Source organism: Lissotriton vulgaris, chromosome 9 (assembly GCF_964263255.1).
Source record: "Lissotriton vulgaris chromosome 9, aLisVul1.2, whole genome shotgun sequence".
Taxonomy (NCBI): Eukaryota; Metazoa; Chordata; class Amphibia; order Caudata; family Salamandridae; genus Lissotriton; species Lissotriton vulgaris.
This window is the reverse complement of record NC_141697.1, coordinates 154,222,817-154,242,385: the sequence shown is the minus strand read 5'-3', so window position 1 is coordinate 154,242,385 and position 19,569 is coordinate 154,222,817. Positions and strand designations below refer to the sequence as shown.

The window sequence follows — 19,569 nt, the reverse complement described above, 5'->3', positions numbered from 1 at the left end:
AGCCAATATTGAGTGCTTTTATGATTTGTACAATTACAATCGAATAAAGCTTTCCTTGACTTGAGCACACTTTTGGCATCCTTAAGTTATAATTCATATGCCTTAACTGTATAGAGTGCTGATGTACTCTCCAGAAGTCGTGTGTAGGTTTGTTGTTGCTTGGTATGTGTTGCATGTGTTTAAACAGACAAGGGAACCCAGTTGTAATGGTCAGGGACCTTGGGTAGTAGTTTGTTACAATTACAGATGTCCCTGACAGGGAAGATACATAGAAAGAACAATACATATAAGCCTGAAATCAGTGCTATATGAAGGCTGTCCTGCCGGATAGATTGATTTTAATAAGGTTTCAGAGAACAAAAGCAATAATAAAGTGGGACACAATCCTGCGTCCTACACAACACACGTAGCACAAAACAAAAATGAACACAATTAACAGAAAGCTCAGGCAGGCCAAGTAGCAACACCGTTACACATCAATAATTATTTCAATTGTGTTTACGGTGTATATAAGGTCGACTTTTTGATCCCGTAAAACCAATACTGGGATCATCATCAAGATGTAAAGTTTACAAGCCTGAGAGAAATTGTGCCTGTAAAATAGTATGATGAGGTAGATAAGACAAGAAGAAACAGTGAATAGATCATTAGAATAGGCGATCACATACTGTAAAGGATAGTGCCGGTAGAGGAAATGGTGGTATAACTTCCCTTCAGACGATGTGTGCTAGGTGTCATTAAGATGCACAATCTGGGTGTAAAACGTTAATTGGCAAAATAAAGCGACATAAAATACGGAACAGGCCTTAAGTGTTAAGAAAAGCCAGTCAGAAAGTTAAGAACGTGGGAATATTTTAAGTGCCCGCAGTCAATGGCGAACTTTAAATCAAGTGCTGGTACAGCGTGAGTAGCTGGTGGCAATCTAATCGCCTGATTATTGAAAATCAGCCAGAGCGTTGCTTGCCGTGCGGAATGGTTCAAGGCAAGTTGTCCGGCAATTAATGGTATGAAGTACCATTTGTCCACTAGGCTTGTCTTACCATATGTATTCAATAAAAAGAAGCAATGAGTGTTGGGATGACCATGTTCCGGGCAGGGACTGTGGTGCTGGGGAAAGGCACGAAGATCTGGAAAGATGGGAGAAGGCGATAGTATGTCAATGCTGCAGGAGCAAGCTGGTGAAAGATAGTAAGCCAAACACTGTCAGGATTAACTAGAAATTAATAAATGCAGAAGCAATCTAAAATAAATTGAGAGTGGCGCATCAATGGTGCATAATTTTTGGGAATCGGTTCAATGACCTGTGCGGGAGGGAGAGAGACCATGTCAAAGGCCCTGGGATACAGAGTAACTGCTAAACCTGCAGCCGGCTGCGCGGCTTACCTCAGGATCCTTCCGTATCCGGGTGACCTCGGTGGAGAAGTGAGCCGGAAGCCGAGTAATGCAAAGAGTGCTGAATAAGCCATGTGCCAGATCTTTTTTTTTTTTGTCCTCATACAGCAATATTTTGGAATTGGAGGTGTCACGGGTCCACTTTACCTTTTGATCTGACCTTCTGGGATTTTCGGGATTTCTCCTGGGTGAGCGCACCATGTGAGTGGAGAGTTTCTGGATTCCCTCTAAGCTTTAACCCCCTTATGTCCGCTTCCGATTAACCCCCTTATGTCCGCTTCCTATGCATTCGGTTCTGGGTTGAGCTAGTCATTCTGCCTACTCATTCAAGTTTCCACTTGAGACATTACTGCATTGCTTAATCATTAGACCATACAGTATTCGTTAAATTAAATTTTTCCCAGATAGCCCAATATGCTATCTGGGATCTCCTACCCCTTTGTCTGCTCGTGTCGAGGTTGTATGTTATTTGTATAGAGACTAGCCACTTGTTATGTGTTGGTGGTACACTTTTTACCCACTTTATGCTTATCTCTCTCCTTGCCAATACAATCAGCATAAAAAGAATTCTCTCTTGATCCTTACTCAATTTTGGATTTTTTCCCTGGTCATTTCTTACCCCAAAAATAACCAAATCTATACTCATCTCCATCTGCCGACCCAGTATCTTAGACAAAGTCTCACCCGTTTCTTTCCAGAAAGCCTCAAGTTGAGGGCACTGCCGGAACATGTGAAGATCATCTCCACCCTTATCTCCACATTTGGGACAACTTCTCTCCCATTGGTCTTTGATCTTTGACAGCCTCTTTGGCGTCCAGTACGCTCTGTGGATAGTGAATAAGTGGTTTCTTCTTAACGGTGCAGGTCTAACAATTTTCCAACAGATACTTTCCAATTATGCTGGATATTCCGGCAGTACTCTGCCCCAGATCTCGTCTGGAATTTTGTCATCTTCCTCCCCTTCCTGATTCAGGGCCCAGTACCATTGTGCTATCTCTTTTCTGTGGATCTTGTTTCCCTGCAGCATTTCTTCAACTTTTCCCAATCCTTCTTGGCTATCCTTTAGATTTTTAACCCAGCTGGCCAGTTGGTAATACTTAAATTGCGAGATTGAGCCTCTTGTTCTTTCACTCAGCTCTTCTCATTCTATGACAGTATTCCGGGTTTTTAATCCTCCCCATCTTGTGATATTGCTTTCCCTCAAGGGGTTTGCTAGCCTATCTTTTAAACACTCGGGTGTTCCAGGGGAGTCACAATTTGGTGCATATTGGCTGTAATATGGGATTTTGAAAGACCTTCTCATTTTATACCAAAGCAAGACTGCTGCCTTCAGCGTTTTTAATTTTATTTTCTTGAAGTACTTTGGCTGTCTGAACTTATACTTCCTTCCTTGTTAACTTTCGCTTTTAAATGCTCTGGGAGTAATTCAAAATCCCCTAGCATTGACCTGGTGTACTTAAACTGGAAGGCTCTAGGATCTTGAGATACGTTATTCCATTCGAGAATTTCTGTCTTTGATTGATTCACCAGATATCCTGATACTTTCCCATATGTGCTCACTATTTATTCAACTACTGGCAGAGATACCTCAAGACTACTGGAAAACACCATCAGGTCGTCTGCAAACAAAGCAACCTTTTTTTTCCACTCTTGGTGCATAAATGGTACTATTTCCTTTGCTTCCCTCAGTAACTCTGCTAGAGGCTCTATATATAGATCGAATAATAGAGGAGATAGCGGGCATCCCTTCCTTGTGCCCCTTTGTATCATTTTATTTTTACTGTTAAAGAGTTATTTACTAAGACCTTAGCTGAGGGACTTGCATAGATTTGTTTGATTGCACTCAAAAAGGTCTCCCCTAAATTACATTTATCAAGGGTTGCATTTAAGAAAGGCCAGCTCACTCTATCGAAGGCTTCAGCAGCATCCATAGTTAAAGTTGACACGGGTGTTTTAAAAGGCATGGCTAGATCAATTGGGCTTATGAGTTCTTGAGTAAGTTCCTGTATGTGCCCACCTCTGATTAAGCCTTTTTGATCTGCATGCACTACAGTCCCCACCACCATTTCTATCCTTCTGGCTAAGATTTGTGTATATACCTTGTAGTCTGTGTTCAGGAGTGAGATTGGCCTGTATGATTCCCATCTTGAAGGGCTCTTTCCAGGTTTAAGTATAAGGCAGATAATTGCTTCATTCCATGAAGCTGAAAAGGATCCTTTCCCTTTGAATACTTCATTAAGAAGAGCCGTCAGTGGCAAGGCCAATACTTCATGTAGATGAATATATAGCTCATTCGGAAGAGCATCTGGACCTGCTGCCTTGCTTTTTTTTAGTCCTTTCAGGGTCTCTAGTACTTCTTCTTTGCTGATAATCTGATTTAGTTCCGCCATTTGCTCTTGTGAGAGTTTTGGTATAGGGACTTCCTCCAAAAATGCTTCGATAAGCTCTTTAGTGGCCACTGTTTTTTCTCTATATAAATTGTTAAAACACTTCTCTAATTCTTTTCTAATTTCTGCCTCCTCTGTGGTGTACTGTTGGTCTTCTTTCTGTATTCTGAGTATCCTGTGGCTCAGATAACACGCCATGTGCCAGTTCACAAGAACGAAGTGAGAAGGGTGATTCGGTGATGGCAGCCATGTTAGAATGGTGAAAATAGCATAGTGTTGCAAGTATGGAAAAAGTATAGAAAAAGGCGGATTTAAACTTAAATTTAACCATTCGGACTCGAAAACACATCAAAGATATATATCCGTTTTACTCAGTGAAAAATCTGCTTTAACGAGATGCTGGCTTACAGGACGAAAGCAGAGCATTAGCCATGGTGATGGCAGCCATCTTAGAGTGATAAGAGGAATTTAGAGTTTTGAGTGATAGAAAAGAAGAAGGATCATTAAAACTAAATCATGTACAAATTATGCATGGAATTATATTCAATCTTTGAAGGCACATTATGAGTAATTTTTTCGTTGAGTTTTCTGCATTGATTAACATAATTGCAATTGCCATCAGTGTGGGGCAGCCATCATGAAGTGGTAGAAGTAAAGGGAAGAAATATACTAAATGACTTGGTGGAATTAAAGAGAAGTTCAGGACATAGCTTGAAAATATCAAGAAAGCATTTGATACTTTAAGATCAATACTTATTCGGATAGCATCAAAACTGGAAATAGAGAGAGACTCATATGCAGAGGGTGAGATGGGAAGGATAGAGGACATGTAGAAATATCTCTGAGCTATATACCATGCACCAATTGTAGGAATAAAGGAATTATGGAACAACGTACATTGAATATAAAAAGTAACACAATTACATATGTGAATTGATGATGTTTGTGAACGTGGGGAGGAGACTTGTGGGGATTAAACAGAGTAAAAAGGAGCAAAAAAGTTCAAAGGGCTGTTTGAGGTGGTGCTCAGGTTGCATTGCAGTTGGACTTATAGTAGAGTTGTCTAATCTTCCGGTCTGTTGAGTCCGGTTTTGATGCTGCCAGTGCACAGGATCCACTTGAGTTCCTCTTTATTCAGCAATTGCCTTACATCTGCTCCTCTTGGTGGTGGTTTGATCACACTGATTATAGTACATCTTATGTCATCCTCGCTGTGGGCATTGTTGAAGTAATGTTCCAACAACTGGGCATTTGGTATTTTACAGCGGATTCAGCTGCGGTGCTGACAGATCCAAATTCACAATTTTTGCATGGCCTGTCCAATGTAGATCTTGTTGCATGGACATACAACAGCATGGATTACATTAGAGAATTGCTTGGATTCAACTCTCAGTGTTATTGAAAGTGAATTATTTGCCCTCAATAGTGAATTTGCAAACACTGCAGTTGCCACATTTGGCATGTTCAATTAGGGGTTCCAGTCCCCAGTATTCATTTAGTGTACCTGTTTGTTATGTAACCAGGAGTATGGCTCTAACCAAGTGATCTTTTATATTCTTACTTTAGCGGAAGGCAAAGAGTGGATGGTCAATTGTCAAACTACCTGCATTAAGGATACCCCAGTGTTTCAAAATGCATTTGCGCACTGTGTGCAAAACTGGTGAAAAAGTAGTGACACATACCAGTCGGTTTTGTGTAGACTTCGGTTTGGGAGATAAGGAGATTACCTAATGCAATACCAGGCTTTTTTTAATGAGGTACGTACAAGTCTGCGAGGATGGCCACGGGCTAAAAGTTTGTTGGAAAGGAATGATGACTCACGAAAATAGCCTTCCTTTAGCGTTCAATTGTGTCTGATCTCAAAAATTGGGAGTAGGTTAAAGAGTCACAAAGTGCACGAGTTTTGGTTACTTTCATACCTGAGAAGTGTATTACGCTCAGTGGGTTTCCTGTGTAGACTTGTAATCAGGTCACTATTATGATGTTGAATGTTGAGGTCTAGGAAGAAAATGTTTTTTTTATCAAAAGAGAGGGTGAAATTCAAGCCTTTGACAATTGTTGTTGAGCCAATGCACAAATTGTGTTAAGGTCTCTTCTGTGTCATGCCAAATCGAAAAGATATCGTAGATGTATCGTCTCTACAAGCAAATGTTTTTGTGTAAGGGTTTACTTATAGAGAGGATATGGGTTGTTTCTAGGAAGTCCATGAATAGTATGGCCAGGCTTGGGGCGAAAACTGCCCCATTGAGGTTCCCTTGACCTGTTGGTAATACTGGTCATTGAAAACAAAGAAATTCATAGTGATGCATATTTCAAGCAATTGCAGAATAAAAATAGTGGGTACTGCATGTGGGGCGTGGTCTGGTATTTAAAACACTTTCAATGATAAGTAGTGCATCTATCTGGGGGATATTTGTGTAGAGGGATTTGACATCCATTGTACATAGGATGTCTGAATCACAATTAAACTGATAATGTTCTACAAGGTTAATCATTGCCATACTATCTCTAATATAACACTCAGTTTGTGAGACAAAATCTTTGATGAAAAAGTCCACGTACTGTCCTAGTGGTTCGAAGATTGAACCACATCCAGAAACTATGGGGCATCCTCGTGGGTTTGTGAGATTTTTATGAGTTTTTGGTAGTGTGTTTATGACGGTGTGTGTAGTGACTTCGTATTTAGAAACAGAAATTCGTTCTGGCTCAGAAAAACTTGTGCTCTGGCATCACTAGTGATTTGGAGAATTAGTTTCTGTGGTTTTCTGGTGGGGTTGGTGGACAATCTGCAATAGTGATCCGTATTGGATAACTGTATTTCAGATCTGTATAGTTACATTTCTTGTAGGACAATCCCTCCGCCTTTATCGGCAGGTTTAATGATCAATGAGACATTGTTTTTGAGATTGGTTAGGGCCCTCTGTTCCTCAATTGATATGTTGTAAGGGATGTAGCGCCTTGTGGTTTCAATCATAGAAACGTCTTTCATGACAAAGTGAGTACTTCTCCAGGGATCATATTGGAGACAGGAGAAAAGGTAGAGGGTGGGCGAAGGGGGGTGCTAGCGGAGCTGGTAGGTGAAGGATTGAGTAGGAAGTAGATATGCAGTCTGATTCTGCTGAAAAATCGTAGAAGTTCAGTTTGTAAATCTAGCAAGTTGGGGTCGGTAGTTTAGACATATGAGAGGCCTTTACTGAGAAGTGATTTTTCAGGATCAGTGAGGGCATGTCTGGATAAGTTGAAAATGGGTATGGTAAGGGGGTCATGTGTAGCTTCTGTGTCATTGGTTACCACTGATAACATGAGCAAAAACAAAGGAAGACATGAGTGCAAAGTGAGAAAAGAAGACTTGGCAAAATAAAAGAAACTTAACTATAGAAAATAAATCTTTAAAAAAAAATGTCTTCTATTGGGCACGTTTTTGACAATCACACACCTTCTATTTGAAAAGCACTAAAAGTTTAGAAAAACAAAATAGTACCACAGTCACGTCATCAGTGCTTGGTCCCTGCTCCACAGGGAGTAATTTAAATGTGGTTAGGCCTGCCTTGATGAATTTTGAGGCTGTAAAGAAGAGTTCTGTGTTTGAAATGGTAGAATGCACACCATTGTGTAATGTCCTTCAATAGTTTTACAATTCTCAAGTCCGTGATTTAATGCTTGCTATCCTGGAGCGTGCTCCATCTGTACACATATTGTATAAACATAACCAGCTTGAGTCTCATCGGGTGCCGCAAAACAGGATCCACAGCAAATGTATTTGAACCATCCAATGAGGTTAAAGGATTCTCATCCATTTTTTAAAACCAATTTACGAGTTCAGCCTGAGCAAGTGCGCAAGCCCTGCTCTGGGTATGATCTGTTGTAGTACAGTACGAAGAAAAGCCCCTTCCACTCCCCCGCCCATATTTCTAATTGGTTGTATCTTTGTCCTTCCTAAATACTGGCTTTTGATTCCTAAATAGGCTTGTTAGTCCCTCCTTAGTAAGGCCATGTCTTCACTTGTAACCTACCATGTCTACTGGCCCCTTTACTTGGTTGTTACACGTAGGAGTACTATTTTCTTTGAGTTTCTCATACATTAGGCACAACGACGGATGTGTAAAACTAAAATATTCAGGATCTTTTATAAACTTTCCAGATGACTAGGCGGTTACATATTCAAATTGTAAATCCCAATTTAAATATTAGCAGTGTCAACATTTTATAAACATCATGCTGACAGCAGCACTTATCGTATTCCTATTTGCATGTCTGTCTTTTGTGTCGGTGGTCTTAACTATACCCTTTATATATTCGTTTAATTTAAAAAACGCTCCTCTGAAAAGCATGGTGAAATCGGGATAGAAGAGGTGAGAGATTGCAACGCCCACAAGCGGAATTCAAACAGTTCACCTTGTTGTTGCTGAGAACAAAATAGCCCACCTTCGATCTCGTATTTTTTACAACATTAGCTAACGTAGTACAATGAAACAGCACTTCCTTCCTTATATTTAAGTACAAATCATGGTGTTTTACTTGCATGGACATAAAGTTGTGGCTGTGTAAATTCTGAGTTGCACACAGTCTAGACCGCTCTATCGACTTGGGGGTTTTGTTCTACAATTCCTCTTTTTGTGTGCCAGGCCGACCCCAATATTTGCCAAATGAATGTCATAAACGCCGTGCACCACCTCAGACTGATTTTCTGCATCTTGTTTTGCCATGCCTGCGGTCTCGTGAGCACCAGCTCTTTCTTCCCAAACACACTATCCTCGGAGCGGACGGGTATGTTTTTGCCCTTCTACACTCATGATTTCCTTTGCCGGGTCAAAACTCGTCTCTTTACCCTTTGGTGAGTGCACAAGAGAACCCTTTCATGAGTGCCAGATACTAAGGGTGGACTGTGCAGAGTCCTATTTCTGCAAACTGGATTAAATTAGAACAGCCTTGTGAGCAAGGTTGATTCCAAGGACATGGGTATAGCTCCAGAACCGATTGACTAGTGTGTGCACACAAGAGAACCTTCTTGTGAGTGCCGGATACTGTGGGGTGGACTGATAGTCAAGGGGTGCCCTGTAAACCAAGCGTATTCAGAGGGCATGGCTCCAGAGCAGCTCACTAGTGTTTGCACAAGACAGCCCTCTCCTAAGTGGTCTATAATCAGGGGTATACAGCACACTGTCCTATTTCTATAAACAACAGTACATTACAGAAGCCAAGAGTCGGTAGGTAATCACACTTATTGAAAGAGCATGAGCATGCTTCCAGGGCAGGTCACTACTGTGTGCACAAGAGAACCTTTTTGCGAGGGGTGGACGGAGTTCAGTACTTCATATACAAACTGGAGTAAATTACCACAGCCAAGGGGCACCTTGTAAACCAGGCTTATTCAGAAGGCACGGTTAAAGGGCCAGTTCACTAGTGTAAGCAGAAGTAACACTTGTGAGTGCTGGATAATAGGTAGTGAACTGTGTGCACCTATATTTACTAACTGGATGAAATTATGGTAACCAAGCCAAGTTGGACACAGCTCTACTTTTGCGGAAGAGGGATGGCCTGTGTGTGTTCAAGGTTATGCGTTTTCAAAATTTACACTGCTTCACTGTTGCACATCCTTAGTGAGCAGTTGGACTTTAATTTTTGCAACATTTTACCATATATCTCCAATTAAATTGTGTACAAAGTTGTTATCTTTTTTGATAAATATATCACAAGCAGCATATTTTCTTTACTAAGCGTTGGGCACACTGTTAAAAGGTTCACTTTCACTGAATCAGTTAAAGTGCACCTTTAGGGGTTCTAACAAGGGAACCTTCCGTTCCTTTAGGCATTCTTTACTAGGAGTCATTTCTAAGCCCAATTATCATCTTCTGTGTCGTTTACAATAACTTAACATGGCACATACACGCGCTCTGCAAATTTCTCTGTGTAGTAGTGTTCATTAGAACATTGGAATGTGGAGCACTGCATTGAATACAATGGAGTGCTCTGAGCTTCTACGGGCCGGTAAAATCCCGCAGAGCAACATTTATTTATTTTATAGCACTTATAAGGCGCGCAGCTACCCACAAAGGGTTTCCCGGCGCCGGAATAGCAAAGCACATGACACAACTAGAGAGAAAGCAATCAGCAGGCAATTATTTGTCGAACAACCAAGTTTTTACGCTTTTCCTGAATCTCATATGGTTTTCTTCCTTGCGTATATGGACGGGCAGTGTGTTCCAGAGAGTTGGACCCAGATAAGAGAAGGATCTCCCGCCCATTCTAGCCCGTTTGTACCTAGGCACCGCGAAGTTCGCTGCTGTACATGAACGGAGGCTGCGATTGGGGAGATAAGGCTTAGCAAGATCTTGTAGGTACCTGGGGACAGTACCAGCTTTGATTTTAAACAGATAGTTCAGGGTTTTAAAGCGAATCCGATTTTCTACCCTGAGCCAATGCAGGTCCCTAAGATGTTTTGTGATCCTAGCGGATCTAGGAATTCTGCAAAGCAATCTGGCAGCAGCGTTTTGCACGAGTTGCAAGCGTCTTATTACTGCTTTGTTTGAACCCAGGTACAGGATGTTACCATAGTCAAGCCGAGATGTAACTAAGGCATGGACTACGGTCTTCTGGGTGGAAGGTGGTAACATCCAGACAATTTTGCGTAGCCATCTAAGAATGGTGAAGCACATACCTGCCACTTTGTTGGCTTGCTGTGTCATAGATAAACTGTCATCTATGATGACCCCGAGATTTCTAACCTGGGAAGCTGGTGGCGGGAGCTTACCTAATGACGCCGGCCAGTGGGGATCGCTCCAAAGATCTTTACTATTCCCTAGGAGGAGGATCTCGGTTTTCTCCCCATTTAGTTTGAGTTGGTTAGCCGACATCCAACTAAACACTTCGTGAAGGCCTATTTTTAGTGCAGATGGAGCAGACGGGTCAGATTTAGAGAGTGAAAACAGAATTTGAGAGTCGTCTGCATAGGTCATTAAGGTAAGACCATAATTTTCTGCAAGGTCGGCAAGTGGTCGTAGGTACAAGTTGAAAAATAGTGGGCTCAGGATAGATCCCTGTGGTATACCATGGGGGGAGTAGAATACATCGGAACATGCCGAGGAAGAGGCGATCTGAAAGGTGCGGAGGGATAAGTATGATCTAATCCACTCTAGTGCCCTGCCCTCGACACCATTCTCCTCCAACCTGGCAAGCAGTCTGGAGTGAGAAATGGTGTCAAAGGCCGCACTGAGGTCTAACAGGACCAATGCTATCGTTTGGCCATCATCCATAAGCTCCCTGATCTTTTCTGTGACCCGAGCAGGGCAGTCTCGGTGGAGTAACCACTCCTGAAACCAGATTGGGACGAATGAAGTAAGTCATTGTTTTCCACATAATTTGAAAGAGCCTTATGAATGTGCCTCTCCAAGATTTTGGAAAAAGCAGGAAGTAACGATATTGGGCGATAGTTGGCCAATATCGTGGGGTCGGCGGCCGGCTTTTTGAGCAGTGGACTGACCATAGCATGTTTCCATAAAGCAGGAACTGTGGCTTGTTCTATGGAGGCGTTAAGTATCTCTGCTATGGAGGTCATGGCGGGGTCCTCCAGCTGACAAATGATACTGATAGGAATGGGGTCACGTGGGGAACCCGATTTGATAGATTTTAGCAATTTCTTCAGTTTGTCCAAGGTAATGGGGGGCCAAGCTTCAAGGCGACAACTTCCTCTGGGGACTTGGGGGGTGTTGTCTTGCTTGTGTGTGTTGATAACTGTTTCCGTTGATGTTAGAGACAATAGTCTCAATCTTATCAACGAAAAAAAGACGCCAGATTCTGGTACTGCTGAGTATTGAGAGGGTTAACCTCCGCCCTTGAATTCTCTCCAGCCAGCTCTTTTACGGTGTTAAAGAGGGTCTGGGATTTATTTACGGCTGTGTTAATAGTAGTAGTGACATAGCACGCTTTGGCTTTCATGCAGGCCGAGTGGTAGCTATTTCTGGCCTTGCGATAAACCTCTTTTTGATGCAGTTCATATTTCTTACGCCACTGCCTCTCCAGGGCCTTACATGTAGATTTATCTTTCTTAAGGGCCTCTGTATACCAGGGGGCGGGGGGGCGGTGCACTTTCCCTTTGCAGCGGGATAGGGGCAAGCAGGCATCCACTGCGCCGTTTAGCCATTTCTGTGTGGCATCTGATATGCTTTCCATATCCCCATCTAAACATGGGTGGTCTTTCCTCAATGCATTATTGAGATCATCCATGTTTAGGGTTTTCCAATTTCTCCTAAATGTTTCAGAGGGAGTCGTGGAAGGGCGTTTGGCAGGTTTAAGTGAGATAGAGAAAAGTGTGAGGAAATGGTCTGACCAGCAAATGGGAGTGGTGTTCAGCCATAATAGTTCTTTCATGTTAGATATGATAGGGTCTAACAAATGTCCAGCTTTGTGGGTGGGGCCCTTATTGCGTAGTGTCATGTCTAAGGCCATAAAGTCATCAATTAGATTTTTACAGGTCTTGTTATTGTCGTCTTCTAAATGAAGATTTAGATCTCCAAGTACTGTTAAATTTTGGGCGTTCAAATGGTGGGGTAAGATGTAGTTTACCAGGTTTTCTGACCATGAGGGATTACTTCCTGGCGGACGGTAGATAAGTAGGCCAGAGAAAGTAAAGTTGGGACTGAGGGTAATTTTAAATGATGCCGCTTCGCAGCTAGGAATGTCTGCAGGTTCAAAATTACACACAAGATCTCTACTGTGGATAATAGCAATGCCCCCTCCTAGTTGGTCAGCACGGTCCCTCCTTGCAATAGCGTAACTCGGGGGGAGGGCAGTTGCAACATCTGGACCTGCACCATCATGTAGCGAAGTCTCCGTTAAAAATATCGCGCTGGCCTTTTCCTCCATTAAAAGATGGAAGATGTCTAGTTTATGTTGTGGTAATGAACGACAATTTACCAGGTAGAATGTAAAATCACCGGCACTCTTTCCCAGACAGTGAGGTTTGTGAATGGTACCGTGGGGAGTATCAGGATAAGGCTGATGATTTGTCAAAGAGAGAGTACACTTGGGACAAGTTTGTATTCCAGCTAATAGCGGGTTCAGTGTTATACATTTATCATGGCTGATGGGGCGAAACGCCCTAAGTTGCTCACATGTTAGCATACCTGAAATGGGTGGGGCAGAGATCTGTGCCCTGTGTCCCGATCTGGCCCGGATGGGCACAGACGGGCCGACTCAGGCTGGACTCCGGCGCAGACGAGGTGCGTCCACAAAGCGCGTCCGCTAGCGCGGAGAGGGACTGTTTCCTTTTATGCTGGAGACTAGAGCGCTCTCACCGCTCTGTCCCGACCTAAGATGGCCGCCACTAAAGTCCCTGGTGCTCGGTGCCTTGCACTAGATCGGCAGGTACCGAGCGAAAATGTGCTGGAAGTGATTGCGGGTCAGCGACAAGTATGCTGTCTGCAATTTCGTGAGTTTTAAAATGATGCAAGTACAGAGTATTAAAATACAAATTCAATTTTAAAAATAATAAAGTTCGACAAAATACAGCTTGTAAATATCTTCTAAGCGTTGTGCTAAGCAGCAGAGTAACACGCTGCCTATGTGCTCGCTATAGGCAGCGTGAATTTTGTTGTTTTACAAATGTCTCTCGGAGTCCGAGGGAATTTAAACCCCCTCAAACTCCGAGAGGCCTTTGTTTTATTTGTTCGAACATTCTACCCCCTAGTGGCAGAATGTTTGAATAGCCTTATAGCCCTCTGTTGCTGGGCTATACCGGCCATTAAAGTCCCGCTACCTTGTGAAAGGCCTGAGCCGAAGCGCTGGAGCAGGCCTTCAATGGCTGGTATAGCCCGCTATGGTGGACTATAAGGCTATAATGTTATAATGTATTCCTTGCTTTTACATAGTGCTTAGATTCTTAGGAAACACACCATAAACACGCTTTCCAATTACTGTGGATTGCATACCTTTCTTTAGACTCTGGTCATCTAAAGAAGTATGGACGGCACTTAAGTGAAAGCGCAGTATGGGGCACTTTTACAAACAAGCATTTGGAATGCAATCTGTCTGGCATTTGCGATTGTTTAAGCTATTGGCATTGTAAATGACAATTACTTTTATTTATCGGTTTTAAAAACCAAAACATAAATAAAAGGCATTGTCATTTTCAATGCCAATAGCTCAAACTCACGTAAATGCGAAGCATACTGCATTGCAAATGCTTGTGCCATAAAAAACTGCAAATAATCCATGTTTTCAACAAAATATTTCCCTTTTCCAATCTTTTCTTAAGTTCCACGAGTGCCTGCACATGCTTTGCTTATATACACATGGTGCAAAATGTTGCATAGTCCAAAGTGGAAGCTTTAATCCCAATGCATTTCGGGCTATTAAAGCCCCAATACTGAAATCTATGCCCTCTCTGTCAAAAAACAAACTAAACCCAAATTATAAATAGAAGTGAAATGCGATCTCACCAAACTGAAATCTCACCAAAATGAAAAAAACAGTGCCCCCCCCCCAATCCGAAAGCAGTGCGCTATAAATTCACTTCGTGGTGCAACATTTTTTTATCACTTCCTTATCAACCAAAACATCCACATGCATCAGAAAGTATATTGTGGTTCAAACCAAACAAAGCATGTTTGGAAAACACTTTTGAAACCATGCCAATGCTTGGAAGCTAAATGACACATACCACCACCAAGTGCATCAGACCTCTCATTTCAGTCCTCCATGCGTTCTGAAATCAAATCCTGAAATAAAAACCCCGCCGGTGTGTCGGATATTTGTGGCTAGTGTCACGTGATAACAGCATACCACGCAACACAAATATAAACGAAACAATACAACCCTCATACTCCCCACACCAATTAAATCGCTCATGCAGTGTTTCTCGCTGCAAAACACTTCAAAATGGAAAATAAACAAATCGTGCATAAATCCTACAATCTACAAATGTGTGCAAACCCAACTGTGTTCACAATTTGTAAAACAATGTAGAAGGTAAATAAAACACGACAGTAAACTATGCTCTTTAATTACATTGGACTATAACTAAAATATGAACTCCCGGTGTCCTTTAACTTATTAATTTAAGCTTTTACACACAGAGCTATTTCATCATCTTGAAACCAGGGTGCAAACTAGACCATGGACGGAAAGGGGATACATGTTCCATATCTGAAATGGTAGAATGCACACCGACGTGTAATGTCCTTGTAAAAAAGAGTGCCACGCAAGCCAACATATAGTAAGCAACAGGCGGCCTCCAAGCCCTTTAATATATACAGCAGTGACTTGCAAGTGAGACACATGCGCTAGTGCATGCTCTCGCAGACTCGACCCGAAAAATAAACAGCAATTTTAATTGTCAGACATTTGACCGCTGTCTGAAGCAAAGGAAATGTGACAAGACAAATACAAAATGTGAGGTTGTCTTTATTGCTTGGACTTTATTGACCCACCAAAAACCAGCCCGCAGCCCACCGATGTGTTGCAACTCACAGTTTGGGAAACGCTGATCCAGAGACAACTTATTTTAGTTAATCTCATCAACAAACATTCTATGCTCTATTTAAAATTAATGTTCCGCTTCATTTTCTGTAACATTCAAACACTTTTCATTAATACAACTTAAATACAAACTTTCACATAGTACACACATGTTTTAGAGTGACCATAGTGAAAACCTTTCTTTCAACGCATACGTTATGTAGACAAATAATTCCTGTTATTATTATGATCCTATAAATTATTTTGGTTTTTCTGTAGATGCAGAGGTCTCCTGCCCACATGCTCCGGTATCTTCTCGGCATTGGGTGGAGATCGGCACCTACCATAACGAAAAGGAATCTATATACATTAATAGTGTGATGATTCTGAGATATCCTGTCTAATCCAAAGCACCATCCTTCTCCCTTCTGCTGCTCCTTTTTTTTTTTAAAAAAAAGCCCAAACATTGCTGGATGACAGGATTGCATTCACTTATGAAGAATCGAAGAATATTTGTGAGGTGTTCCTCCTAAGGTACCGTTATTGTGAGGGACCAGAGACGGGCCCAAATTATGAGAAACATTGCCACAAGCTGCAATATAGTGAATGTTCACTCCTAGTGGGGGATACCATGCCTCAAGTGCTGGGAGGACCTTCATCCCTGGGCCCTCGTGAAAGTGCAGGCCATTCTTGGTTTGTCCTTTCTGCACCCCCATGTGACACCACTGTATAGAAGTGTCCTGAGAGCTAGCCTTCCACGCTCTGCAAGACGATTTTTGAGCAGCAGACAGATCGTAAGTGCATTATTTGTATATTCACTTAAGATCACATGCGTTTTGAGAGTGACATCCAGTTGTGTTCAGTCTGAGCTTTGTTTCATGTTGTCTTTCACTTGTGTTATTTGTGTTTGTTAGGAAAGGAATGAAAAAGTAAAAAAAGACTTACATGCGTATATTGTAGTTTTGGTTGTATTTACTAATTATATTATCTGGATATAACAGAAAAGCTTTTTCCGTTATGGGTCTCGTTTACAAGCCCTCTACGCTGCTCAAACATCACTTTTTGTGACGTTCCGATGGAGCACAGGAGCCACATCTACAAGGCCACATAAAGCCATCCTGCATATTATTTATTTATTTATTTAATGCGATTTTAAATAGCACGAACTTTACCCGAAGGTGTCCGAGCACGTTACATAAGAACCAGTTGCAAAGCAGAAGGACTTAGCATTACATGCGTTACATAAAAGATACAAACAGAAAAAATTGCAAATGTACAAGATGTAAAGTCACACAAGGAAGAGATACAAACAGAAAGAAAAATTGCAAATGTACAAATAGTGAAGTCACTCAACGAAGCGATACAAATGAATATACTCTAAGAGTCACTTAGGAATCGTAGAGAGTACAATTGTCTAGTTCATATACTAGTGATTAGAGTTAGCTCTAAATACATAAATACACATAGTAGATTTTCTCAGGTCAAGACCCAACCCCCCCCCCCCCCCCCCAATAAAAACAGAAGAGCAGAGTACCATTAAGTGGGGTCGGAGGGGGGTGCAGTCACAGCACAAAGGGAAGGTGGGAGGGATACAAGGGTATGGATAGATAGGGTGTGAGGCAACGCAGCGCAAGTCGCTGCCTTGCCTTGCACTGTATGGGGCGTTCCCATGTAACACCCATGGCATTTGACACATTCCCGGGTTTACAGCAATTTATAAACCTGTGAAGGCGTTAAAAGCCTACGCCTCCTCAATAACATTATTTCGCCTTGCTTTTTCCTCACCCTATGTGTGCTGCATTCAGTAGCACGTATAGAAAGAGGAAATCACCTCCATTGATTATTTTTGTGCAGGAAGGTGTCCCTTTCTTTACCAAAACAATCATTCCGACCATGGTGCAAGTGTGCCTCATTGACGTAAGGCAGAATTGAGCACCAGCGCAGGGCAAGAGGACAGTAATGCACTGTGTCTGATAGATATAGCGCATTCCTGCCCTTTCATTTTGCCGTAGGGCAACGCAGCAGGAACGCTTGTGGCGCTGCCCAATGGGAGAATATTGTAAATGAGGCCCTATATATTTTAAGTCAACATAGCAAAATACTACTTCAACACTTGGGATATGTTACATTTTCATTTTAATAAACTTAGTGTTTGTGATGCTGACATTGTGTAGCTTTACCTTCTTGTCAAACCACCATATTTGTTTCCATTAAAAATATCAAAAATCACACAATTTTAAATAAATATAAAAAAATTGTACCATAGAATAAACAATAAGATCTAATCGTTGAAAAGATTTGTTGCCCCGAGCAAATACACTCTAATCTAAGATAGGAAATGTGTAGAAGATGTTGCAAACCTTTTTTTTTTATTTTAATCACATGGTTATGTAAAGAAAACCCCCAATTTGCAGAACACTGTCTCCTCCTTTGAATGACTGATTTGCAAGAATTTTTGAAAAGTCAAATTTTCTACTATTAATAACAATGTTATGTAACATTAGCTTACCATAAGTTAGATAAAGTCTTTGTCAGTTCTTGTGTATAGGGATATTCTATCCCTCTTAAATAAAGTTAATTTAAAATGGCATATGGAAGGCATGAACTGAAACTTTCTGTCTTTTTTTCACATTTCTTTCCTGCGATCATAACAGCAGGACCAGAGGCAAGGAAGAAGATCTTCAACTGCAAGGCGGACATGACCAGGCATGATCTCGTGACACCACCAGCAAAGAGGAGGAATCCCATACAAGCAGGGCGTTTGCACCATATCGGAGACAAACAAAATCTGTCCCCAAACGACTCTTGGCAGAGGATGAAGAGCCAACGGGGGAGGCGAGAGATGTGGAGACCACCAGTCAGGAAGAGGCAGGTGTTGGGACTCTTCTTGACCTTGAGCAAGACCAAGCAGTGAGGTCCCAAAAGCAGGCCTCACCCCCCCCTCCTTAAATCCAGAGGCCCGCGTACTATCAGGCCTCCTGCCGCACCCCTTGCACAGGTGTGATCAACTCCTCCCAATGCCCACCAAGACCTACACTAGCAGTTGAGGGACACTTTTATCCCAAACACCCTTCTGCGCTTTTGTGTAGTCCACTCCCTTTCCCCAGAATAGGTGTCCTTGACTGCTTTCAAGGAGGTCCTAAGGACAAGTGTAGAGGTTTTGTTGGTAATCTCTCAGGATATCCAGGACTTATTTAGAAACGTCAGGATACTCCCAGGGACGGACGCTGAGCAGCTCCGAACTTTATATTGCCTCACAATCCCTTGATAGCAGGTTTAAGGTCAAGTCGGCCTCCCCAATCTGCCTCACCTCCTGTTATGCCGTCTCCCAGTTCGTCTGTCATCCCTGTTTTCCCTGTTGCTCCTGCTGCCCCTGTTTCTCCTTCTTTCTGTTGCCTGTCTGGTCCTGCCACGGCCAGCCATTTAACGTCCACGTCGGAGGAGGATTCTACCATTGTCGTGAAGAGTGAGAACGAGGATGGCCAGGAACTTTTGCCCCCAAGCCAGGGACATGACTCAAACACTCTGTCTTGGGCAGGGCCCCTGGAATTATGCAGCAAGGGAAGCCCACATTATGTGGCAGGGTGACTAAATTATACAGCAAGAAACGGCAAATTTTGCAGCATAATAAGGCACATTTTGTGATAGTATTACTTTGTTATTTTGTCACTGTCTGGGCATAGGTTGCACGTTTGGATTTCAACTTTGCCTTAAATGCTCCTTTTTATTTAATTTTGCCTAGTCTCATGCTCAGTTTATTTTTCCCCCAAAATTGATATTTTGTCTAATTTATAAAAGTTTTTAAAAGTTTAAATATTAATGTTATTCCTAGTCATTACAATATTTGCAGACTAATTCATTATATGTCAGGATAAAGAAATATTTAAATATTTAGAAAATGCTTTCAATATCGATGACATTTGTAAATTCAATACACTTGAAGGTCGAAATAATAACAGAACTTAAATAGCAATTTCCTATATAATAACTTCAGCATCTAACATTCAACACAGAGATACACTATTTTACATTTAACAAAAGACTTTGAGTGTGTTGAGAGAGGTCACATAACACAAGTTAATTTGGGTGCTTTATGCATTACTTTGTAAATTATTAGTTATTGTTATTTATTTTAATATTTAGTAGTTTTATATAGCGCTAGCCTGACCCGAGGGTTTTGGAGCGCTTTACAGAGGATACATTGCGAAGAAAACAAACTAGACAAGAGACAGTGACAAAATGCATGTCGATTTTGAGGGATCAGCTTCGTAGTCGAGGGAACATCTGTTTCGTAGTCTCATTGACATGGTGATGGAGTGGAAATTAAGAGTCTGTT

At 41.9% G+C, this 19,569-nt stretch overlaps 1 long non-coding RNA gene across 2 annotated transcripts in view; it reads left to right on the top strand.

Moving 5' to 3' along the window:
• LOC147689772 (uncharacterized) overlaps positions 1-18,965 on the top strand; it is a 112,571-nt gene extending 93,606 nt beyond the window's left edge. For both annotated transcript variants that reach the window (XR_015299897.1, XR_015299896.1), the window contains exon 2: positions 17,888-18,965. This is a non-coding gene — a long non-coding RNA (uncharacterized LOC147689772). The remainder of the gene's footprint in view (positions 1-17,887) is intronic.
• Positions 18,966-19,569: the final 604 nt, after the last annotated feature.